We start from the raw sequence: 26,216 nt of genomic DNA, 5'->3' as shown, positions 1-26,216 counted from the left end.
TAGCAAATTTCAATTATACAGTACAATATTATCAACTATATTCTGCCTTAGATCCTCAGAACTTATTTATCTTATAACTCAAAGTTTGTACCCTTTTACCAACTTCTCATTTCCCCCATCCCATAGCTACTGGCAACCATCATTTTATGCTCTGTTTCCATGAACTTGACTTTTTTTTTTTTTTAACATCCCACATATAAGCGATACCATTCAGTATTTGTTTTGTTTTTGTCTGGCTTATTTAGCATAATGCCCTCCATGTTCACCTATGTTGTCACAAATGGGAGGATTTCCTTCTATTTAAAGGCTGACTATTGTTCCATTATATGGAACAGTGTATATTGTTTTGTATTTTGTTATGATTTTGTCATTAACAGATTGTTTATGTTAAGTGGAGCACAGGGTGTCGGATTGTGAGCTGAAGTTTAACAATAGACCAGGAGAGAAATTGAAATGGAGAATTTTATTACTCATAGGTCCTGGAGGAGGTACATGGCAAGCCTAGAGGAACCATATGGAGAGATAAAGGCGGAGTGAAGACAGAAAGACAGAATGTGGGGTGCATGCCTTCGTTAGGGTCTTTGGGTAGAATGCTTTGGGATTCCCGGGCTAAGGCTGGATTGGCCAATTAGAGCCAAAAGAGTGAGGTTTTGGTAAGCCCCACCAGGGTCTTACTAAGGAGCACATGAGAGGAAGGCACTGGGAAACAAGCCAGGAGGACTGCTGATCACAAGGGCTGCTGGGGAAGTCATATCAGGAACTTAACATTTACTTGTGACTCTGTGGGCCACAAATCAGGACATGTGCTTCCATGGGTTTAAGGTTACTGCAGGCCCCTTGACTAAACAAAATGGATGCTGAGGCAGCAACACCATGGATCAACTTAGCTAAACTCTCCACAATATACCCCATTTAAAAAAGTCCATTCATCTGTGGACAGACACTTAGGTTGTTTCCATACCTTGGCTATTGTGAATAATGCTGCAATAAACATGGGTGTTAAGATATCTCTTTGAGATAGTGATTTTTTTTCCATTGGAACCTCCATACCGTTTTCCATAGTGGCTATACCAGTTTGCATTCCCACCAATAGTGTTCAAGGGTTCCCTTTCCTTCACATTCTTACCAGCATTTGTTATCTCTTGCCTTTTTGATAATAGGCATCTAAACAGGTGTGAGGTGTTATCTCATTGTGGTTTGATTTGCATTTTCCTGATGATTAGTCATGTTGAGCAACTTTTAATGTACCTGTTGACCATTTGTATGTCTTCTTTGGAAAAATGTATATTCAGGTTCTTTGCCTATTTTTTAATTATTATTATTATTATTTTTGCTATTGAGTTGTACGAGTTCTTTGTATATTTGGGTATTAAATCCTTATTAAATATGTAGTTTGCAAATATTTTCTCCCCATCCATAGGATGTATTTTCATTTTGTTGATGGTTTCATTTGCTGTTTAGTAGCTTTTTAGTTTGATGTAGTCCCACTTGTTTATTTTTGCTTTTATTGCCTTTGCTTTTGGTGCCATATTAAAAAAATCATTGCCAATATCAATGTCAAGGAGCTTACCCCTATATTTTATTCTGGGAGTTTTACAGTTCCAGGTCTTATGTCCAAGTCTTTAATCCATTTTGAGTTGATTTTCAGGTGTGGTGTAAAATAGAGGTCCAGCTTCATTCTTTTGCAAGTGGATATCCACTTTTCCCAGGACCATTTATTGAAGAGACTATCCTTTTCCCACTGTATATTCTTGGTGCTTTTGTCAAAAATTAATTGACCATATATGCATGGAGTAATTACTGGGCTTTCTATTTTGTTCCATTGATCTATGTGTCGGTTTTTATGCCAATACCATACTGTTTTGATTAATAAATCTTTGTAATGTAGTTTGAAATCAGGAAGTGTGATGACTACAGCTTTGTTCTTCTTTTTCAGGATTGCTTTGACTACTCAAAGTATTCCATGGCTCCATATAAATTTTAGGATTGTTCATTGTATTTCTGTGCAAATTCCAATGAAATTTTGATAGGGATTTCATAGAATCTGTAGATTGCTTTGGGTAACATGGACATTTTAACATTATTAATTCTTCCAATCTATGAATATGGACTATCTTCCCATTTATTTTTGTCTTCAATTTCTTTCACCAACGTCTTATAGATTTTTTGTTTTTGTTTTTGTTTTGTTTTTGTTTTTTGGACAGTTCCACAACTGGGATATTTTAATATAAATACTATAAAAATAATACATACAACAAAAAAAATGCAGACTGGTAATAGGTGATATAAGATAGAAGGGAAAAATCCTCCTCACTACTCCAATCTTCTAATGTCACAACTGTAAACACAACAGTTTCTTTAAAATGCTGAAATTTATAAGTATTCTAACAAGTCCCAAGGCTTTGTTCCTTCTGTATTGGTTTGTTTAAGAGAGTGTTGAGATACATTTAAAATATTAATCATCACTACTGTTAGAGTAGGAATGAAACTTAATTTCATAATAAAATATAGTTAACACTGGGTTGTTAAAAGCCCCATTTTCTTCACATTTTATATTTATTCTTCCTTACTAAAATAATATTGCTCAGTTTGATCCCTGGTCAGGGAACTAAGACCCTGCATGACACGCAGCATGGCCAAAAGAAAATTAAAGTACAAAATAATATTGCTCAAAGTATATCCTATCCCTATTGATCAGCAAGATTTTATAGTCTTGTCTTGCAAGTGTAGCACATATATAATTAAGCAGTTGGCAAACATACAGAGATTGAGTACAAATAAAGCCCACAATGTACTGTTGTATAATGCATTTACCAACAGGTTGATTGAACCAGTTGTTACATTTAACAGCAAGAAAAAATTAACTGGTTTCTGTTCATTGCTATGATTAAACAAAGAGTGGGTTCCTTTCTTTTAGCTTCAGAGACTTGAGATTCTGAATGCTTTTTATGTGCAGCAGGTGACTGCATAAGTTTCCAAGCACATAGTACTGCTGCCCCTTTAATTAGAAGTTTGGCAGTGATCAAAATTATATCACCCACTATTAAACTACTAAGGAGGATCAGGCAAGAAGCAACTGTCCAAATAAAAAGGCTAAATTGGCCATTCTTCGAGACGCTACCCTACATTTACCTGAACTGTGTAAAGAGATATGAAGAGGCCAATAGCTCTCAGTAGAATACAATATGCTACTTTTATCCAGTCTTTGATATGTGATTTTTTAAAAGCACATATGACCCTTTTTGAAAACCAGCCATTATTTCTTTTTCCAAAGGTTCATTGTTAGTATTTGGAAATGCAATGGTTTTTTGTATATTGATTTTGTACCCTTCAACTTTACTAAATTTGTTTATTAGTTCTAACAGTTTTTTGGTTGAGTTTTTAGGGTTTTCTATATATAAGATCATGTCATCTGCAAATAGAGACAGTTTTACTTCTTGCTTTCTAATTTAGATGCCTTTAATTTTTTTCTTGCCTAATTGCTCTGGCCAGAACTTCTGGTACTATGCTGAATCAAAGTAGCAATAGTGTATATCTTTGTCTTTTACCTAATCATAGAGGAAAAGCTTTTAGCTTTTCAACATTGAGTATGATATTAGCTGTGGGCTTGTCATATTATAGCCTTTACTATGGCGAGGTATATTCCATCTATACCTAATTTATTGAGAGTTTTTTCCTTATCATGAAAAGATGTTGAATTTTGTCAAATGTATTCTCTGCATCTATTGAGATGATCATCCAGTTTTTAATCTTTTTGTTTAAAATTTTATTTATTTTTGGCTGCGTTCAGTCTTCATTGCTGCGCGTGGTGGGCTTTCTCTAGTTGCAGAGAACTGGGGCTACTGTTCATTGCTGTGCGTGAGCTTCTCATTGCGGTGGCTTCTCTTGTTGTGGAGCATGGGCTCTAGAGCACAGGCTCAGTGGTTGTGGCACACAGGTTTAATTGCTCTGTGGCATGTGGGATCTTCCCAGACCAGGGCTCAAACCCGTGTCCCCTGCATTGGCAAGCAGATTCTTAACCACTGTGCCACCAGGGAAGTCCCCAGTTTTTAATCTTTATTTTGTTAATGTTGTTGTTAATGTTGTGTATCACATTTATTGATTTGTGTATGTTGAACCATCCTTGCATTCCAGGAGTAAATCCCACTTGATCATGGTGTAATATTCTTTTCATGTACTACTGAATTCGTTTGCTCTTTTTCTTTTTTATAAATTTATTTATTTATTTATTTATTTTATTTTTGGCTGCATTGGGTCTTCGTTGCTGCGTGCGAGCTTTCTCTGCTTGCGGTGAGTGGGGGCTACTCTTCGTTGTGGTATGTGGGCTTCTCACTGTGGTGGCTTCTCTTGTTGTGGAACACGGGCTCTAGGCTCGCAGGCTTCAGTAGTTGCAGCACGTAGGCTAAGTAGTTGTGGCTTGTGGGATCTAGAGTGCAGGCTCAAAAGTTGTGGCGCACAGGCTTAGTTGCTCCGCAGCATGTGTATCTTCCCAGACCAGGGCTCGAACCTGTGTCCCTTGCATTGGCAGGCGGATTTTTAACCACTGCGCCACCAGGGAAGTCCTGTTTGCTCTTTTTTGTTGAGGATTTTTGTATCTATGTTCATAAGACATATTGGCCTGCAGTTTTCTTTTCTTGTAGTGTCCTTGTCTGTCTTTTGTGTCAGGGTAATGCTGGCCTCATAAAATGAGTTTGGAAGGGCTCTCTCTTCAATTTTTGACAAGTGTTGGAGAAAAATTAGTGTTAATTCTCTTATAAATCTTTGTTAGAATTTACCAGAGAAGCCATCTGTTTCTTTGTTGGGAGGTTCTTGATTACTGATTCAATCTCCTTAGTTGTTATTGGTCTGTTCAGATTTTCTATTTTTTATGATTTAGTCTTAGTAAGTTGGATGTTTCTATGAATTTATTTATTTCTTCCAGGTTATCTAATTTGTTGGCATATTGTTGTTCATAGTAGTTTCTTATGATCCTTAGCATTTCTGTCTTATCAGTTGAAATGTCTTCTCTTTCATTTCTCATTTTATTTGAGTCTCCTCTCTTTTTTTCTTAGTCTATCTAATAATTTGTCAATTTTATTTATTTTTTCAAAAAAGCAGCTCTAAGTTTTATTGATCTCTTCTGTTGTATTTCTAGTCTCTATTATATTTATTTCTGCTCTAATCTTTGCCATTGCCTTCCTCTATTAACTTTGGACTTAGTTTTTTCTTTTTTTTCTAGTTACATTAGGTGTAAAGTTAGATTGTTTATTTGAGATTTATTTCTTAATGTAGGCGTTTATTGCTATAAACTTTCCTCTTAGAACACTTTTGCTGCATCCCATAAGTTTTGCTGTGTTGTGATTCCATATTCATTTGTTTCAATATATTATTTGATTTCCATTTTGATTTCTTCTTTGACCCATGGGTGTTCAGAAACATGTTGTTTAATCTCCACATATTTATGGATTTTCTAGTTTTCTTCTTATAATTTATTTCTGGTTTCCTACCATTGTGATCATAAAAGATGCTTGATATTGTTTCAATCTTCTTAAGTTTATTAAGGCTTGTTTTGTGGCCTAATGTATGATCTATCCTGGGACTGTTCCATCTGTGCTTGAGAAGAATGTGTATTCTGCTGTTATTGGATAAAATGTTTGGTATATGCCTATTAGGTCCATCTGTTCTGACATGTAGTTTAAGTCCAATGTTTACTTATTAATTTTATGTCTGGATGATCTATCCATTGTTAAAAGTGAGGTATTAAAATCCCCTACTACTATTGTATTGCTGGCTATTTTCCCTTCAGACCTGTTAATATTTGTTTTGAATAATTTAGGTGGTCCTTGGCTTATTTTTTTTTTCATTTTCTACACATTTTGTTTGTTTTCTTTTGAAGAAGTGGAGTTAGGTATATATTTTTTTGAATTTTATTTTATTTATTTTTTATACAGCAGGTTCTTATTAGTTATCTCTTTTATACATATTAGTGTATACATGTCAATCCCAATCTCCCAATTCATCCCACCACCACCACTCCTGCCCCTGCCACTTTCCAACCTTGGTGTCCATATGTTTGTTCTCTACATCTGTGTCTCTATTTCTGCCCAGCAAACCAGTTTATCTGTACCATTTTTCTAGGTTCCACATATATGCGTTAATATATGATATTTGTTTTTCTCTTTCTGACTTACTGCACTCTGTATGACAGGCTCTAGATCCATCCACGTCTCTACAAATGACCCAATTTCATTCCGTTTAATGGCTGAATAATATTCCATTGTATATAGGTACCACATGGTCTTTATCCATTCATCTGTGGATGGGCATTTAGGTTGCTTCCGTGACCTGGCTATCGTAAATAGTGCTGCAATGAACATTGGGATGCATGAATTATGGTTTTCTCCGGTATATGCCCAGTAGTGGGATTGCTGGGTAATACGGTAATTCTATCGTTAGTTTTTTAAGGAACCTCCATACTATTCTCCATAGTGGCTATATCAATTTACATTCCCACCAACAGTGCAAGAGGGTTCCCTTTTCTCCACACCCTCTCCAGCATTTGTTGTTTGTAGATTTTCTGATGATGCCCATTCTAACTGGTGTGAGGTGATACCGCATTGTAGTTTTGATTTGCATTTCTCTAATAATTAGTGATGTTGAGCAGCTTTTCATATGCTTCTTGGCCATTTATATGTCTTCTTTGGAGAAATGTCTACTTAGGTCTTCTGCCCATTTTTTGACTGGGTTTGTTGTTTTCTTAATATTAAACTGCATGAGCTGTTTATATATTTTGGAGATTAATCCTTTGTCCGTTGATTCATTTGCAAATATTTTCTCCCATTCTGAGGGTTGAATTTTCGCCTTGTTTGTAGTTTCCTTTGCTTTGCAAAAGCTTTTAAGTTTCATTAGGTCCCATTTGTTTATTTTTGTTATTTCCATTACTCTAGGAGGTGCATCAAAAAAGATCTTACTGTTATTTATGTCATAGAGTGTTCTTCCTATGTTTTCCTCTGAGTTTTATAGTGTCCAGTCTTACATTTAGGTCTCTAATCCATGTTGAATTTATTTTTGTGTATGGTGTTAGGAAGTGTTCTAATTTCATTCTTTTACATGTAGCTGTCCAGTTTTCCCAGCCCCACTTATTGAAGAGGGTGTCTTTTCTCCATTGTCTATCCTTGCCTCCTTTGTCAGAGATTAGTTGACCATAGGTGCGTGGGTTTATCTCTAGGCTTTCTATCCTGTTCCATTGATCTATATTTTGGTTTTTGTGCCAGTACTATAGTGTCTTGATTACTGTAAGCTTGCAGTATAGTCTGATGTCAGCGAGTCTGATTCCTCCATCTCTGTTTTTTTCCCTCAAGGTTGCTTTGGCTATTCGGGGTCTTTTGTTTCTCCATACAAATTTTAACATTTTTTGTTCTAGTTCTGTAAAAAATGCCATTGCTAATTTGATAGGGATTGCATTGAATCTGTAGATTGCTTTGGGTAGTATAGTCATTTTCACAATATTGATTTTTCAATCCAAGAACATGGTATATCTCTCCATCTGTTTGTGTCATCTTTAATTTCTTTCATCAGTGTCTTATAGTTTTCTGAGTACAGGTCTTTTACCACCTTAGGTAGGTTTATTCCTAGGTATTTTGTTCTTTTTGTTGCAGTGGTGATTGGGATTGTTTCCTTAATTTCTCTTTCTGATATTTCATCATTAGTGTATAGGAATGCAAGAGATTTCTGTGCATTAATTTTGTATCCTACAACTTTACCAAATTCATTGATTAGCTCTAGTAGTTTTCTGGTGCCATCTTTAGGATTCTCTATGTATAGTATCAGGTCATCTGCAAACAGTGACAGTTTTACTTCTTCTTTTCCAATTTGTATTCCTTTCTTTCTTTTTCTTCTCTGATTGCCGTGGCTAGGACTTCCAAAACTATGTTGAATAATAGTGGTGAGAGTGGACATTCTTGTCTTGTTCCTGATCTTAGAGGAAATGGTTTCAGTTTTTCATCATTGAGAATGATGTTTGCTGTGGGTTTGTCATATGTGGCCTTTATTATGTTGAGGTAGGTTCCATCTATGCCCACTTTCTGGAGAGTTTTTACCATAAATGGGTGTTGAATTTTGTCAAAAGATTTTTCTATTGAGATGATCATATGGTTTTTATTCTTCAATTTGTTAATATGGTGTATCAGATTGATTGATTTGCATATATTGAAGAATCCCTGCATCCCTGGGATAAATCCCATTTGACAATGGTGTATGATACTTTTAATGTGTTGTTGGATTCTGTTTGCTAGTATTTTGTTGAGGATTTTTGCATCTATATTCATCAGTGATATTGGTCTGTAATTTTCCTTTTTTGTAGTATCTTTGTCTGGTTTTGGTATCAGGGTGATGGTGGCCTCATAGAATGAGCTTGGGAGTGTTCCTTCCTATGCAGTTTTTTGGAAGAGTTTGAGAAGTATGGGTGTTAGCTCTTCTCTAAATGTTTGATAGAATTCACCTGTGAAGCCATCTGATCCTGGACTTTTGTTTGTTGGAAGATTTTTAATCACAGTTTCAATTTCATTACCTGTGATTGGTCTGTTCATATTTTCTATTTCTTCCTGGTTCAGTCTTGGAAGGTTATACCTTTGTAAGAATTTGTCCATTTTTTCCAGGTTGCCCATTTTATTAGCGTATAGTTGCTTGTAGTAGTCTCTTAGGATGCTTTGTATTTCTGCAGTGTATGTTGTGACTTCTCCTTTTTCATTTCTAATTTTATTGATATGAATCCTCTCCCTCTTTTCCTTGATGAGTCTGGCTAAAGGTTTATCAATTTTGTTTATCTTCTCAAAGAACCACCTTTTAGTTTTATTGATCTTTGTTATTGTTTTCCTTGGTTCTATTTCATTTATTTCTTCTTTGATCTTTATGATTTCTTTCCTTCTACTAACTTTGGGTATTATTTGTTCTTCTTTCTCTATTTCTTTTAGGTGTAAGGTTAGATTGTTTATTTGAGATTTTTCTTGTTTCTTGAGGTAGGATTGTATTGCTATCAGCTTCCCTCTTAGCACTGATTTTGCTGCATCCCATAGGCTTTGGATCGTTGTGTTTTTGTTGTCATTTGTCTCTATGTATTTTTTGATTTCCTCTTTGATTTCTTCAGTGATCTCTTGGTTATTTAGTAACATATTGTTTAGCCTCCATGTGTTTGTGTTTTTTACATTTTTCCCCCTGTAATTGATTTCTAATCTCATAGTGTTGTGGTCGGAAAAGATGCTTGATATGATTTCAATTTTCTTAAAATTACCGAGGCTTGATTTGTGACCCAAGATGTGATCTATCCTGGAGAATGTTCCGTGTGCCCTTGAGAAGAAAATGTAATCTGCTGTTTTTGGATGGAATGTCCTATAAGTATCAATTAAATCTATCCCATCTATTGTGTCATTTAAAGCTTGTGTTTCCTTATTAATTTTCTGTCTGGATGATCTGTCCACTGGTGTAAGTGAGGTGTTAAAGTCCCCCACTATTATTGTGTTACTGTTGATTTCCTCTTTTATAGCTGTTAGCAGTTGCCTTATGTACTGAGTTGCTCCTATGTTGGGTGCATATATATTTATAATTGTTATATCTTCTTCTTGGATTGATCCCTTGATCATTATGTAGTGTCCTTCCTTGTCTCTTGTAACATTCTTTATTTTAAAGTCTACTTTACCTGATATGAGTATTACTACCCCAGCTTTCTTTTGATTTCCATTTGCATGGAATATCTTTTTCCATCCCCTCACTTTCAGTCTGTATGTGTCCCTATGTCTGAAGTGGGTCTCTTGTAGACAGCATATATATTGGTCTTGTTTTCATATCCATTCAGCAAGCCTTTGTCTTTTGGTTGGAGCACTTAATCCATTCACGTTTAAGGTAATTTTCGATATGTATGTTCATATTACCATTTTCTTAATTGTTATTGGTTTTGTAGGTCCTTTTCTTCTCTTGTGTTTCCCACTTAGAGAAGTTCCTTTAGTATTTGTTGTAGAGCTTGTTTGGTGGTACTGAATTATCTTAGCTTTTGCTTGTCTGTAAAGGTTTTGATTTCTCTGTCGAATCTGAATGAGATCCTTGCCGGGTAGAGTAATCTTGGTTGTAAGTTCTCCCCTTTCATCTCTTTAAATGTATCATGCCACTCCCTTCTTGCTTGTAAAATTTCTGCTGAGAAATCAGCTGTTAACCTTATGGGAATTCCCTTGTATGTTATTTGTTGTTTTTCCCTTGTTGCTTTCAATAATTTTTCTTTGTCTTTAATTTTTTTCAGTTTGATTACTATGTGCCTCAGCGTGTTTCTCCTTGTGTTTATCCTGCCTGGGACTCTCTGTGCTTCCTGGACTTGGGTGGTTATTTCCTTTCCCATATTAGGGAAATTTTTGACTATAATCTCTCTAAATATTTTCTCGGGTCCTTTCTCTCTCTCTTCTCCTTCTGGGATCCCTATAATGCAAATCTTGTTGCAGTTAATATTGAGGCCTCTTAGACTGTCTTCATTTCTTTTCATTCTTTTTTCTTAATGTGTTCTGTGGCAGTGAATTCCACCATTCTGTCTTCCAGGTCACTTATCCATCCTTCTGCCTCAGTTATTCTGCTATTGATTCCTTCTAGTGTATTTTTCATTTCAGTTATTGTAATGTTCATTTCTGTTTGTTCTTTAATTCTTCTAAATGTTTGTTCTTTAATTATTCTAGGTCTTTGTTAAACATTTCTTGTATCTTCTGAATCTTTGCCTCCATTCTTTTTCTGAAGTCCTGGGTCATCTTTACTATCATTATTCTGAATTTTTTTTGGAAGGTTTCCTATCTCCACTTCATTTAATTGTTTTTCTGGGATTTTCTCTTGTTCCTTAATCTGGTACATAGCCCTCTGCCTTTTCGTCTTGTCTATCTTTCTGTGAATGTGGATTTTGTTCCACAGGCTGCAGAATTGTAGTACTTCATGCTTCTGCTCTCTGCTCTCTGGTGGCTGAGGCTATCTAAGAGGCTTGTGCAAGCTTCCTGATGGGAAGGACTGGTGATGGGTAGAGCTGGGTGTTGCTCTGGTGGGCAGAGCTCAGTAAAACTTTAATCTGCTTGTCTGCTAATGGGTCAAGCTGGGTTCCCTCCCTGTTGGTTGTTTGGCCTGAGGCAACCCAGCACTGGAGCCTACCTGGCTCTTTGGTTGGGCTAATGGCAGACTCTGGGAGGGCTCATGCCAAGGAGTACTTCCCAGAACTTCTGCTTCCAGTGTCCTTGTCCCCACAGTGAGCCACAGCCACCCCCCCAACCCCCCCACACAGGAGACCCTCCAACACTAGCAGGTAGGTCTGGTTCAGTCTCCTATGGGGTCACTGCTCCTTCCCCCAGGTCCTAATGTGCACACTACTTTTCGTGTGCCCTCTAAGAGTCGAGTCTCTGTTTCCCCCAGTCCTGTCAAAGTCCTGCATTCAAATCCTGCTAGCCTTCAACGTCTGATTCTCTGGGAATTCCTCCTCCTTTTGCCGGAACCCCAGGTTGGGAAGCCTGACATGGGGCTCAGAACCTTCACTCCAGTGGGTGGGCTTCTGTGGTATAAGTGTTCTCCAGTGTATGAGTCACCCACCCAGCAGTTATGGGATTTGATTTTATTGTGATTGCACCCCTCCTACCGTCTCATTGCGGATTCTCCTTTGTCTTTGGATGTGGGGTATCTTTTTTTGTGAATTCCAGTGTCTTCCTGTCAATGATTGTTCAGCAGTTAGTTGTGAATCCAGTGCTCTCGCAAGAGGGAGTGAGTGCACATCCTTCTACTCCGTCATCTTGAACCTAGTGGAGTTAGATATATCTTAGTTTTTGTGAATTGTAACCCCAGAGAATATGTCCCATCTGTGTTCTGTTTTTACAGTAGGAGCTCCTAGGCTCATGATAGAAAAATGCAGTCTTAGAGCCCACATTGAGTTTTAACATAACTACATCCTTCTCTTATTTCTTTTCCTTTTACCCAGCAGGAGATAACTGTGGGAAGAACCAGATCAGTTATTGACAAAATAAAGAAACTCTAATTTCCTTTGCAATTTGGCTACAGTTTAAACACAATAAGTAATTTTCTGGCTAGAATATGAAAGGATGTAGAAAATCTTTGTTCCCATGGTAACACCAAAAGTTTAGATACTATAAAACTTGTACTTATGTATGAAACTATTGAAGAGAAGTGGATGTAAGAAAATCCCAGATGGACTGATTTTCAGAGAGAAGACCTCTTTATACATGACTATCAAAAATGGCAGTGTCTGGAGGCAACGTTGGAGAAGAAAGCCTGCCAAGACTGAGATAGATGAAAGATTAACAATGGTGGGAACAGGTTGGAGAGACTGGAGTCTAGAAGACTCTCAAATGCAGCAATATTTACTTGGAATAACAATTTTCCCTGGCTTACCACTCCTGTTTTGCTGAGTAAAGGGCAGTGATTGTGGACCTAGTCTAGAGAATACATGAGACTAGATGATATACTCTAGTCTCATGTATTCACAAGGTGCCTAGAAAAAAGGGCTCTTCTACCATGGGTTCAAAAGATGAAACTGAGTTCCAACTCCCATCAGATCCCAGGATTAAACATTGATAAGATCAAAGAAATTGGACTTAGGCAGGAACAGCTGTGGCATTGGGAGGAAGGCTAACCAGAGATGAAGTCAATATTAAAAATTGTTGCCTTAGGCCAAGACTAACTTGATACATAGTGATATCTGAATAAACACGTTTTCACTTTAGTAGCCACATATTGGAATGAGATTGCACATTCTTGGAAATAAATATAAAGCAAAAGAGTTGTATAATTAAATTTCCACTGCTATCTATAAACAATGTCCAATATATCATAAAGCACTGTGAAATATGTGATGAAAATGGAACACATAAAAACAAACCAAAGAAACATATCCACAGAAATGCAGATACTGGAATTAGCAGAAAAAAAGCTTAAAACTAGTATCATAAGTATATTTGGCTTGTGACCCTGGCTTGGGCTAGCTGTGTCCCTCAGGTAAAGATCACTGCTCCTCTCAAATTGACTGACTCTGTATGGCTCTTTCTCATTCCAGGTTCCAGTAACAACCCCCTCTCCTTGGTCATTAATGCATTTTGGTAGAAATAATGGCTACCAAAAAAAAAAAAACAAAAAACAAAAAAAAAAAAACTCACAAAAGCAAAACCTTTACAGGTAAATTTTTATTTTATTTTATTTTATTTTATTTATTTTTTTATTTTTGGCTGCATTGGGTCTTCGTTGTTGTGCGCAAGCTTTCTCTAGTTGCGGCGAGTGGGGGCTACTCTTCATTGCGGTGTGCGGGCTTCTCATTGCGGTGGCTTCTCTGGTTGTGGAGCACTGGCTCTAGGCATGCAGGCTTCAGTAGTTGTGGCATGCAGGCTTAGTAGTTGTGACTCGTGGGCTCTACAGCTCAGGCTCAGTAGTTGTGGCTCACATACTTAGTTGCTCCACAGCATGTGGGATCTTCCCAAACGAGGGCTTGAACCCATGTCCCCTGCACTGGCAGGCGGATTCTTAACCACTGCACCACAAGGGGAGCCCCCTTTACAGGTAAATTTTAACAACTGACTTGTCAATTAGTTTTTACCATATATAATTTTTTCATATGAAAAAGAATTGATCCCAATGAGTATACTTTTAATAAAAATATAAAGTTGGGAAATAATAATTTATTTAATTGTGGTCTTAGAATAATGAAATTAAATTGGCTTAATGGAATTTACTTGGTATACTTTCTCATAGATATTTTAATTGGAAGATTTAAGTAGAGCAACTCCCAAAAGCTGGAGGAAATAGGATTTTTAGACTACAAATGCAACGTAGAGATCTCATTTAAGGCTGACTGTAACTATGGGAAAAAATATGGAGGAAGTAACTCAGAGTCAGATAAAATCCTACACTTACAGCAAAGTCTTATTACAACGTTCCCCACATTAATGTAGTTTACTTACAAGGTACCAAATTGAGTTTGTCTACTCTTCTTAAAGTGGTGGGTTAAGATGTGTCCCAACAGATGAACAGCTCTTACTGCAGGTGACTGTCCACATCAGGCACTGGGTTTTTGATTCAGAATGGAGGGAAGCTTAGCTACATAGAATTTTCAGAAGAATTTCATTTTAGACACCTGAGAAGCTGTAACTTGATGCTTGTGAATGTCTGTATTTCACCACTAGATGTCACCGGGAGATAAGCAGTTACTGATCAGACTGTAGCTTATTGGAAGTTTTCTTATGAAAAAATTGATCGATTTTGTGAATATATTTTTTGTTTGTTTGCTCATAAAAACCTGGTAGTATCAGACACCTCTTATGTCCTGCGTCACATCTTCTAGCCCTCTATTTTTTCCCCAGCCATTGCTAAGGCAACTGGTTAGAGAGCCTAACTTGATCTGCACTGGGTATCTTGCATTTTTGCACTATGGCTTTTCTCATGATGTGGTTGGGACACCTGTGAGCAGCTGCTTATCACGTTTGGATGCTCAAAACTGCAAGTGTGTGAGAATTAACACTCCTCGGGGCAATCCTTGACGATTAGGGGACAGGGGTCATGGATATGTGCTCCCCTTATCTGCCTCAGGCTGATAACACAGAGCCACAATCGGCGGGATTCATCAGAGGGTTCCAGTGGGATCAGATCCTAGTTTTCCATAGTGGTGGCCAATCTGATAACACACCATTTTACTGGCTTTCTATCCTTTCCTGTTTTACTGAGTGTCCCACTCCTAATACCTGGCATCATGCCCCTAAATAAAGTCTTACCTATAAAGCTCCCTATGTCATTGCAGTGTACTTTGACTTTCTCTCCTTTCCTATTTTAGATCTGCTTTCCTGAAGGGACATAAGCACAATCCACTACCCTGATAAAGAATATTTTCAGCTGCCAGAAATCTCCCTCTTGGTTCCACTTCCCAGTTAACATCTTTTAAGGACAACAAATACTCTGATCTCCATGTCCAGAGTTTAGTTTTGATTCTGTTTTTGAATTTCATGTTACTAGAATCATACAGTAAGACTTATTTTGTGTCGGCCTTCTCTCACTCAACATTATTTTTGTGATTTTATTCATGTTGTGACATGCAGCAGTAATTTATTATTTTTCATTGCTGTGTAGTATACCATTGTGTGAATATACCAAAATTTATTCATTCTACTGTGGATAGACATTCAAATTATTTCCAGATTTTAGGTGTGTTGGACAATGCTGTTTTGAACATTTTTGTACATGTTTTTTGTGAACATAAACACTCATTTCTCTTGGAATATACATGTAAATGAAATCCTGGGTCACAGGTTATGTATAATTTTTACATTCAATAAATACTGACAAACAGGTTTTCAGTGTTTATACCAATCTACCTTCCAGCTTATCCACATCCTAATTCATATTTGATATATTAACCCTTTTAATTTTAACCCTTCTGGCGTGGGTGTAGAGCATCCAATTGTTATTTTGGTTCATGTTTCCCTGTTGACTAATTGTACTTAACATATTTTCATATGCCTTTGAGCTATTTATATACACTCTTTTGTGAAGTACCAGTTTAAGGTTTTAGCTATTTGTGTGTGTGTGGTGTGTGTGTGTGTGTATGTGTGTGTGTGTGTGTGTGTGTGTGTGTGTCTATGGTGGGGAGAGGATTCAGTCTTTTAATTGTTGAATTGAAGTTCTTTATAATTTCTGTATACAAATCCTTTGTTGGATATGCATTGTGATATTTTCTACAAGTCTTGGTTTACTCTTCACTCTCTTAAAGTTGTATTTTGATGAAAAGGATTTCTTGTTAATGGGATACAGTTTATTGACATTTTTCTTTATGACTCTTTTATTCTACTCTTGTAATTTATTTACCCCTACCCCAAGGTCATGAGATATTCTCCTTAATCTATGGTTCTCAAACTTGAGTGGACATCAGAATCATCTGGAAGGCTTTTTAAAGTGTATCTTGTTGGGACCCACCTCCAGAGTTTCTAATTCTTTAGGTGAGGGAAGAGGCCGAAGAATTTCCATTTCTTCTGACTTCCAAATGATGCTGATTCTTCTGGTCTGAGGATCCCACTTTGCAAGCCTCTGTACAATTTTATCTTTGGGAAGCTTAACTACTTTACTTCTTACATTTATATCTATAATATACCTGGATTTGATTTTTGTGTACAGTATGAAATAGGGGTAAAATTGTATTTTTTCAATGTTAGCTAATTGATTAATAACACTGATATGCAGTACCAATTGTGTTGTAATTTCAGTGTCCATATGTAAGTATATGGGTCTGTTTCTGGACTCCTTATTCTGATCCTTTCTTCTATAAGTCTTTCCTTGCACTAATGCAATGTAGTAAAGTAATCTTATTTACTCTAGGTTTATACTAAATATTGATAACCACTAGAGTGACTCTTCCTACTTTTCTCTTCTTCTTTAAGTGTATCTTGTGAAAGGAGAGGAAAAATATAATGTTGATTTTTGGGCTTAATAAAGAAAAGTTAGACTTATTTCTACATGTTAAAAAACAGAGATGTCTATTTAAGTGTAAATACTGGGGCGACAATTATTAATAATAAAACAATACAGAATTATAGACTTTTTGGAAGTTAGAGGTTACTTTCATAAGCCATAGCAACAGTCTCTGAAGTCTAGATATCTATAGGACACATCTGTTAAAAAACAAATTTGAGGGCTTCCCTGGTGGTGCAGTGGTTGAGAATCTGCCTGCCAATGCAGGGGACACGGGTTCGAGCCCTGGTCTGGGAAGATCCCACATGCTGTGGAGCGACTAGGCCCGTGAGCCACAATTGCTGAGCCTGTGCGTCTGGAGCCCATGCTCCGCAACAAGAGGGGCCGCGATAGTGAGAGGCCTGCGCACCGTGATGAAGAGTGGCCCCCGCTTGCCGCAACTAGAGAAAGCCCTCGCACAGAAACGAAGACCCAACACAGCCATTAAAAAAAAAAAAAAAAAAAAAAAACTATTTAAAAAAAAAAATTGAAAATCAGTAAGACTTTGAAAAGTGAAAGAGGTAAAGTGAAGAAGATTTTGAAAGTGAATATATCCTGTGTTATGGGCTGAATTGTGTCTCCCTAAAATTCATATGTTGGAGCCTTAATGCCCAGCATCTCAGAACGCAGCTGTATTTGGAGAGAGGACCTTTGGAAAGGTAATTAAGTTAAGATGGGGCTGCTAGGATGGCCCCTAATCTAATCTGAGTGGTATCCTTATAAGAAGAGGAAATTCATACACACAAAGAATCAAGAAGATCTGCATGCACAGAGGAAAGATGGTCTGAGGACATTGATGTGAGAAGATGGCCATCTACAAGCTGAAGAGAGAGACCTCAGGAGAAACCAAACCTGCTGACACTTTGATCTTGGACTTCTGGCCTCTAGAACACTGAGAAATAAATTTTTGTTGTTTGAGTCACTCAGTCTGTGGTAGTTGTTACGGCAACACTAGCCAACTAATACATCCCATGTTGGCAAAGTTTCTTTTAGGTGATTAGCCATTAAGCAAGGTAGACAAGTAAACAAGCATATAACGACCATAGCAGGATAATAATTAATCTTTTAGGCAGCATTTTCAGAACATATGAGGGAAAATCAAAGTCTTCTTAAAATAGTTTTCGTAGAGGATGCTCTTAAGGAGAACTCTTGAGTAAACATATAGCAAAGAATGGTTTCACCTACTTTCTATCTGATTATGTGTCCCTACAAAATAAACTGGGAAAAAACGATATTAAATGTAATTGGCATGAGAAGAGGCACCTAATAGATGTGTTGACTATTATCCTTCTTATGTAGTGATTCTGAAACAGGTAAGAACCATTAAGCAGCATGGCCAAGAAAATGTTCTCTGACTGTCCAAGATTCTCATCGGCTTCTTATGGAAGAGTTAAAGTTGATATCTAACACACAAGGTGTTATATGGGTGCTCATTATGTAGGTTCAACCTTCTCGATATCTTCATCAATTTCTGAATTAAAAACCACTTGAAATATTCTCATGGATATATAGTCTCAATGCCTCAGTCCTACGTGATTATTGAAGCCAATATTTGGAGGTCTGAGTGAGCAAGGCCATGTAAGCAGTACAAATATAGATAAAGTGGGTTTAATGAGGCTCATTCCACCCCTGTACTTTCTCTCACAGTAGAATCATCAACCTCTACATTTATGGTTGGTTCACAACACTCTACATTTATGGTTGGTTCACGTGTTTCTTTTTCTAGAGTGTGAGCTTCTGTCTTCTACTCTTTCTCATCTTAGTGTTCAACATGTCCCTTGGTATTTATTAAATATTGATTAAATTATTAAGAAAAAACTGAAATCTAAGAGAAAGGAACTTTGCTTTAAATTGATTTATATTCTAAGTTACTTACATCTTTGAGCTGCTTTCTTCACTATAAAAAATTAAGATTATTTTTCAAATCATTAATTTGGAGCTTTTGTTTTTAATGAATCTAAAGATTTATGCCTTTTATTAATTCTGGAAAATTCCCAGCCATTACTTCTTCAAATATTTCCTCTTCTCATTATGTGTTTTGTCTCCTAATGAAATTTCTATTGGGCTTATATTGGATTTCATGTTAGTCTTCATATCTCTTAACTTCTTTTTTTCATATTCAAGTCTTTAGTTCTGTATTGCATTGTGGGAAATTCTTCAGATATCCCAATCTAGATATATTTTAAAATTGCTTTCTCTCTCTTTCTTTTTTTTTGGCTGTGTTGGGTCTTTGTTGCTGTGCATGGGCTTTCTCTAGTTGCGGCAAGCAGGGGCTACTCTTCATTGCGGTGCGTGGGCTTCTCATGCGGTGGCTTCTCTTGTTGCAGAGCCCGGGCTCTAGGCGTGGGGACTTCAGCAGTTGTGGCTCACGGGCTCTAGAGCGCAAGCTCAGTAGTTGTGGTGCATGGGCTTAGTTGCTCTGCAGCATATGGGATCTTCCCAGACCAGGGATTGGACCTGAATCCTCTGCATTGGTAGGCAGATTCTTAACCACTGTGCAACATGGGAAATCCAAAATTGCTTTCTCTTTTTGTTGCTTAATCCATGCATTGAGTTTTTAATTAAAGTGTTCAGAATATTTATTTCTGGAGGCTTAATCTGCCTGGTAGTTTTTGTTAATGTCTCTTTCTCTTCTGGTATTATTCCTTTTATATCTTTAAGCTTTTAAAATAGAATTTCCTCTATGTGTGATTTCTTGAGGGATTTAAACTGTTCTTTGTTTGTTTGCCTACCATCCTTCATGATGGAATATTTCTTTCTGTGTTCTGTAATTTTGGATTGTGGCCTCATGTTAGGAAAGGCTTTATGTGTGGGAATCCTTTGCAGCTTGTGTTGAAGGTGCTTCTCTTGAGATCATCTTTTCTTTAAATTTCACCAAGTATCACAGAATATTACAAACTTGAAATCACCTTTTATTTTAATTTGTTGGATTTTGTATTCCAGGACCACACAAGCAGAATATTTTTGAGTTCCTATCTCAGATTTGTGATCAGTAATTCTCAGAATGAGAAACAAACAAACAAGCCAATATTCAGTAAATACACAGGTAAGCTTTCTTCCCTGTATATTTAGGTGTAAATCTTTTCACTGAGATGAGAGTACAGCAGGAAACTCAGCTGCAAATTTCATTTTGTTTGCCTGGTCTCAAGGCCTTGTCTCCTGATCCAAGTAACCACAATAACCAAACCCCTATGGAACCCACACGATGTCTTGTATGCCCAAGTATCGTTTCCTGTTTGCATCTCTGGGTTTCCATTTTTTCTATTTTTTGTTCCCTTATTTCATCGTGAATGCAGCTATGTATTCAAAAAAGAATTAAAAGGCATTTTTTATCTTGAATTTCTGGCTCTTTTCAAGTTGTAATGTGACATTTTGCCAAAAATAGAATCCATAACTGTGTATTATGTATTTATACACAGGAATTCAAGAATCATATGGTAAAACAAGGCTTTAGATTTGCAAGTGAAGCAGAAAGAAAGGACTGAGATTAGATTGAATAGGTAGGGACTATGAGAAGATGGAGAGGAGATCCTGGGAGCTGAGATAAAGGCTTAGTGGAGAATGGCTGGGAAGACAGGGAAGAGTGAGAAAGAAGGAGGGAGAAGCAGAGCGGGGAAGGAGGAGAACACACAGGTGGGAAGGAGCAGGAGCACAGTAAGGCACAAAAATGTTAGAGCCATTTCCAACGTTTAGAAATTCTAATATGAATTTCTAATTCATATTAGAAAATACTCAGTTCTTTCCACTCAGTCATTTTACAGATAAGGAAACTAAGGCCAGAATGCTGATATGATTTCTCCAATTCACTGTATCCAGCAGTTGTCCATCCAGGAGTTCATTTTGACTTTCAGACCAAAGCTCCTTTTAGTGGAAAAGATTTGCTGTGAGGGGCGAGAAGCACACAGACCAGATTCATGAAGCCAGAAAGGCAAGCGAAAAACTTGAAGCAGAGAGGGAGAGAAAATGAGGCCAGTAAAAGGCAAATGGTTATAAGAGGCAGTGGATTTCTCTAGCAGGGAAGTTGAAGTTTCTCTTGGTGGGGAGGGGAATGCAAGATGACTGTGTGAGACCATGTGGGGAGGGGAGCTCACATCTGTGTCCTGGGGAGGCAGGAATTCAAGAGCTGTGATGGTATTTGGAGGAGCACCAAGTAAGAGCTGTTAGAAAGAACATGAGAATGCTGGTGGCCTAAGCACCAATGAGTCAAGTCTTGACCAATGAGTCAGGAAGGATCCCCAGGCTGTCTGGTGACCCAGGGAAGAATGCTGGACTCCCCTAGGATAGCTAGGGTATCCTGCCATCTTGAGTTCTTTTTTTTTTTTTTTTTTAGTTTTTATTGGAATATAGTTGCTTTACAATGTTGTGTTAGTTTCTGCTGTACAGCAAAGTGAATCAGCTATACGTATACATATATCCCCTCTTTTTTGGATTTCCTTCCCATTTAGGTCACCACAGAGCAAAGTTCTCTGTGCTATACAGTATGTTCTCGTTAGTTATCTATCTTATACATAGTATTAACAGTGTATATAGGTCAATCTCAATCTCCCAGTCCATCCCACCTCCCCTCCCCCTTGGTATCCATATGTTTGTTCTCTACGTCTGTTTCTCTATTTCTGCTTTGCAAATAAGATCATCTGTACCACTCTTCTAGATTCTACACATACGCATTAATATACAACCCATCCCAGTTTTCCCCTCTGGGGTTTCCTGATACAGGGAGCACATAATTATCAGTGACCTGTATAACAACTTCCTTCTTTCCCAATTCTTTTCTTTTTTTTTCCCTTGTCATGGTCACCTTCCCCCTGCCCACATTTTATCCCTTGATGTTGGCATCCAGTTCTGCTCTTTCTCAGCTCCCCGTGTTCTCAGTATTCCTCAGCCAGCTCCTGAGAAGGTCCTGTCTTCCCCTCCTTCAGATCTGTCCTTTTCCTACATAGCTGAGTGTACATTCAGGAGTGGAGCTGCCTGGGACGCTGCAAATCCACAGTGGGGTCACGACTCAAGTACCAGCTACTTCCTGCTCCCTGATGAGGATCAACTCTGCCCACAGGAGCTGAGCTGAACAGCTTGTGGCTCTGCTCCACTTCTCTTTCCAGTCCTCCTCCCCCTCCCCTCCCAGCCTCTTCCCCTCCTCCTCTTCCTCTCCCGTGCTTCCTCCTCTCCTCCTCCGTCTGTTATGTCCCTTGGTGTCTCTGCCCAGCTCCCAACCTCTTGGTCCCAGACTCCATTCCTCAGTTAACTCTCTTTTCTCTTCTTCCCACTCAAACTCAAACTGCCTTCTCCTCACTTTTCCCCAGTCATGGTGAAGGGTATAAGCACTGGTGGCTACATAATTTTGGGGACCTGTACAAAATGTAAATGTGGGGCCTCATATTTAAAAAGCAAGAAAAAGTGCTTTCAATGGTTCTAAAATATAAACCTATTTCCTTTCTTTTGAAGTCAGCTCCCTTCTCTCTCTCTCTCTCTCTCTTTTTCAACCTATCTTAGTGTACTTTTTTTCATTTGTTTGTTTTAATTGGCTAGTGTCACTGTCTCTTGGGCAAAAGAATTCATAGGGCAAGTGCAGACCCTCTGAGGCACCTGGGGGCTTCCCTCTCCTTGCTTTTTTTGTGTGTTTTTAATAACTTTTCATCCAAATGCAGACATCTTGTGTGCAACAATAGACACTGAGGTAAAGAGTGTTTTTATCTTTATTTTCTTGGCCTCAAAATGAACCTGTCTTTTTTTTTTTTTTTTTGCTAAGCATCGAGTGTGTCATTTTCAGTCAATGAGTTAGGAGTTAACTGGGTTTGTGTGTTTTGTTGTTGTTTCAACAGTCTTCAAATTCCTCTGGCATTACCTTGTTTGTATAGCAGCGTTACTTGCTAAAGAGTTTTTCTTAATGTCTGCTTCACTCTCGGGCTTTGATATTTCCTTTGTGAGGTGCCTCAAGAAGATTTATGGTCATACTGCTGCTTCTCTTGCAGCAGTAGAATGCTCCTATTACTCTATGCTTGCTCACCTGCTTGGGATGGGAAGTGGGAGCATTATCTTTATTCTCACTCAGTCTCATTATTAGGCATTGTCTTTCAGTTTTAGGGCTTGGGCCTCCTAAGTGTTCCTGCCTTCCTCTCAGCAGTATGGAACCTCTAATAGTTGAAGACAGGATGTTTCAGTGTCCCTTCCCCACTTTTTCCTCTTCCTCTAATTGCTGTGTGTCTTCACCTGTGTCCTGAAGACAATAGAGCTTTTTGCCCTCCCCCACTGTCCTCCCCTCCCTCACCAGGTTAAGGTTTTTTTCTGTGTGGGAGATAGTGGAGAAAGATCTGGTTGGGACTTCCTCCCTTTCTCAGATCTCAGGCCTGTACCACGAGGAAGGATTTCTCTGGCCTATATCCTTGTTTCCAATCTTTCAGGAGCCCCTGGTGAGGTCCATGGAAAAATCCTAGAGATATAAGTGAATTTCCCTTGTCTGTGACTCGTAGGGGTTCTATATACTTATGCTAGCCTTTAGGAATTTATTAACAATTTTAGCTGAATTATTCTTGCTGGCTTATATAGCATCTGGCATCTGTCCCAAGTAAGCAAGGGTTTGCAAATCCTATTTCCTTGGAGGAATCTGTCTTTCCTTAAATTTTGGGTTAATTGGTTGCCCTGATACTTCAGTACTGTGATGGTTTCAAGAAAAGTTGTGATTTTGGTTATCCAGCTTTTAAAATTACAAGTATTCAAGTGAAGCTCTTTCCAGCTTTCTATGTTCTAATTTTAACTTCTCCCCAATTTTTCCCCCTTGAATTAGCCTGAGATAATTTCTGTTTACTTATACACCAATAAATAACAAAATAAGTAGCCTAAATACATTTATCCGGGTGATAAATAGAATAAAAAAATATTTAAGACACTTTAAACAGTTATAAACACCATGAAAGAGGAAGGTCAGCATGTCCAGCAGAGACCAGTGTACGATAAGGCAGGCATGGAACATTCAAGCAGGACCAATAAGAAGAGAATCTTGGATAAATAACCTCAGAATATTCTATTAACTTCACTTCCCACATATTCTCACTGGTTTCTTACTATAAATGTTGACCTAAAACAAATAGATGACCAGATATTTCTCCAGCAAAATTGGGTTTATTCAGGATGAGCAGAGAATTGCAGTCCGGCATCTGCAATAATGGCGAGCCACATAAAAGCTTGAGAGCCCCCACTTGGGACCTCTGACACTATTCAATTGAGGTTTTTATTTATTAATTTTTTACATTAGTAATAGGACATTTACAGCAGGACCCTTTGTAAACTTCATGCTTATTAGCATATATTTTAATTCTAAGTAAAACTCTAAAGTTTCTCATTTCATCAAATCGGGTTACAAGTAATGCTTTCTGATTTTTTTAATCATCTTTATTGGAGTATAATTGTGTTACAATGGTGTGTTAGTTTCTGCTTTATAACAAAGTGAATCAGTTATACATATACATATGTCCCCATATCTCTTCCTTCTTGCATCTCCCTCCCTCCCTCCCTATCCCACCCCTCTAGGTGGTCACAAAGCACTGAGCTGATCTCCCTGTACTATGCAGCTGCTTCCCACAAGCTATCGGTTTTACATTTGGTAGTGTATATATGTGCATGCCACTCTCTCACTTTGTCCCAGCTTACACTTCCCCCCCCCCCGTGTCCTCAAGTCCATTCTCTAGTAGGTCTGCGTCTTTATTCCTGTCTTGCCCCTAGGTTCTTCATGACCTTTTTTTTTTTTTTTTTAGATTCCATATATATGTGTTAGCATACGGTATTTGTTTTTCTCTTTCTGACTTTTCACTCTGTATGACAGACTCTAGGTCCATCCACCTCACTACAAATAACTCAATTTCATTTCTTTTTATGTCTGAGTAATATTCCATTGTATATATGTGCCACATCTTCTTTATCCATTCATCTGTTGATGGACACTTAGGTTACTTCCATGTCCTGGCTATTGTAAATAGAGCTGCAATAAGATTGTGGTACATGACTATTTTTGGATTATTGTTTTCTCAGGGTATATGCCCAGTAGTGGAATTGCTGGGTCACATGGTAGTTCTTTTTTTAGTTTTTTAAGGAAGCTCCATACTGTTCTCTATAGTGGCTGTATCAATTTACATTCCCACCAACAGTGCAAGAGGGTTCCCTTTTCTCCACACCTTCTCCAGCGTTTATTGTTTGTAGATTTTTTGATGATGGCCATTCTGACTGGTGTGAGGTGACACCTCATTGTAGTTTTGATTTGCATTTCTCTAATGATTAGTGATGTTGAGCATCCTTTCATGTGTTTGTTGGCAATCCCAACTAATTTTAGGAGGCACTATTTTCATTACACCAAAGCCAGCAAGAATTTTTCCAGGAAAAAAACCAAACCAAATATTAAAATAGTAGCCATTAGCAAATTTCATTTATGTATATTTACTCAGAAATATCTATAACTGACTCAAATAAAATACTTACAAACAGAAACAAGCACCACATAAAGTGGGATTTATCCAGAGAATGCAAGGTTTGTTTACCAATAAAAGTCCCTTGATAGAATCCCTTACTTTAAAAGATTAAGGAAATAAAACCATGAAATCATCTCTAGAGTTATAGAAAAAGCATTTGATATATTTAAATATCCATTCTGATAAAACATTACTAACTCAGAACAAAAGGAAACTTCCACTGTATGGTCAAATGTAGCTACACACAGCCTGCTTGAGGTAAATTTAATTGTGAATGTTTAAAAGCATTCCAGTGAAAATCAAATACAAGTTGTCTGCCTACTATAATCTTCACCATTCAATAGAATACTGAGTCCTAGTTAATCCAATAAGGCAAGAAAAATAAGGAGGGATTAAAAGAGAAATTAAAGAAAAGATATTATTTGAAGGTCATGTGATTGTATATAAGAAAATAAAAAAATAAGTAAAATGTTGGGAATAAAAAGAGAGCTCAGGAATTATCTAGATAAAAATTAACATAAATAAAAACTGAAAGGATTTCAAGAGAATAGGTATTCTTTCAGATGGTATGATTTCTACCTATAAAACTAATAGAATAAAAAGGAAACCATTAGCGCTAACATGAAAGTTTAGCAACGAATGTAGACACAAAATAAATATTAAAAAATCAACAAACTTTTAAAAAATATAAGTAACAAACAAATAAAATAAGATACCATTTATAATAGCATCAAAAACTATAAAATAGCTAAAAATTAGCAAAAGAGAGAATATACAAGTATTCTGCAGAGAGATTTTAAAAACTATTAAGATTATGAAAATATTTCTGATTAATAGGAGTTGTATGGAAGAAATTATTATTATAGGAAATTACACTTCTCTTTATTCTATAACTTCAGTAAATTCCTAGTTAAACTTCTAGCTGAATTTTTCTAGGTACTTAGTAAACTTATTTTTTTATATTGTATGGAAGAATAAATGACTACATAGATCTAAATTATTTTTGAAAGAGAAGAGTAAAGGCTTATTCACAATGGAATAAAGTCTTAAATGCAAAAGGCAATACTAGAAAGCCAGCAGCATATAATATGGCAGAATATTGTTATGATCTATTAGTGCAGATAATTATTTCTTAAATTAAATTTCCAAACTGGAAAATCTAGAGCCTTGGGAGAATTGGCCTATGGTGGGTTGTCCCACCCCATTCCCCATCCCATGTATACATGCACAGTTCCAGTTAACCAGTGGGCCCTCGAGGGGGCCTAAGTGCTGGTG

The 26,216-nt window shown here is 37.3% G+C and overlaps 1 pseudogene across 1 annotated transcript in view; it reads left to right on the top strand.

Annotated features, from left to right (window-relative positions):
- The first annotated feature begins 8,122 nt into the window (after positions 1-8,122).
- LOC309635858 (NTF2-related export protein 2 pseudogene) overlaps positions 8,123-26,216 on the top strand; it is a 167,275-nt pseudogene continuing 149,181 nt past the window's right edge. The window contains exon 1 of the transcript XR_014249593.1: positions 8,123-9,876. The product of XR_014249593.1 is annotated as an NTF2-related export protein 2 pseudogene (transcript). The remainder of the gene's footprint in view (positions 9,877-26,216) is intronic.

Source organism: Balaenoptera borealis (assembly GCF_965194805.1).
Source record: "Balaenoptera borealis genome assembly, chromosome: 1".
Taxonomy (NCBI): domain Eukaryota; kingdom Metazoa; phylum Chordata; class Mammalia; order Artiodactyla; family Balaenopteridae; genus Balaenoptera; species Balaenoptera borealis.
Note: the sequence above shows the minus strand (reverse complement) of the source record. Positions and strands in the feature narration are given on the sequence as shown.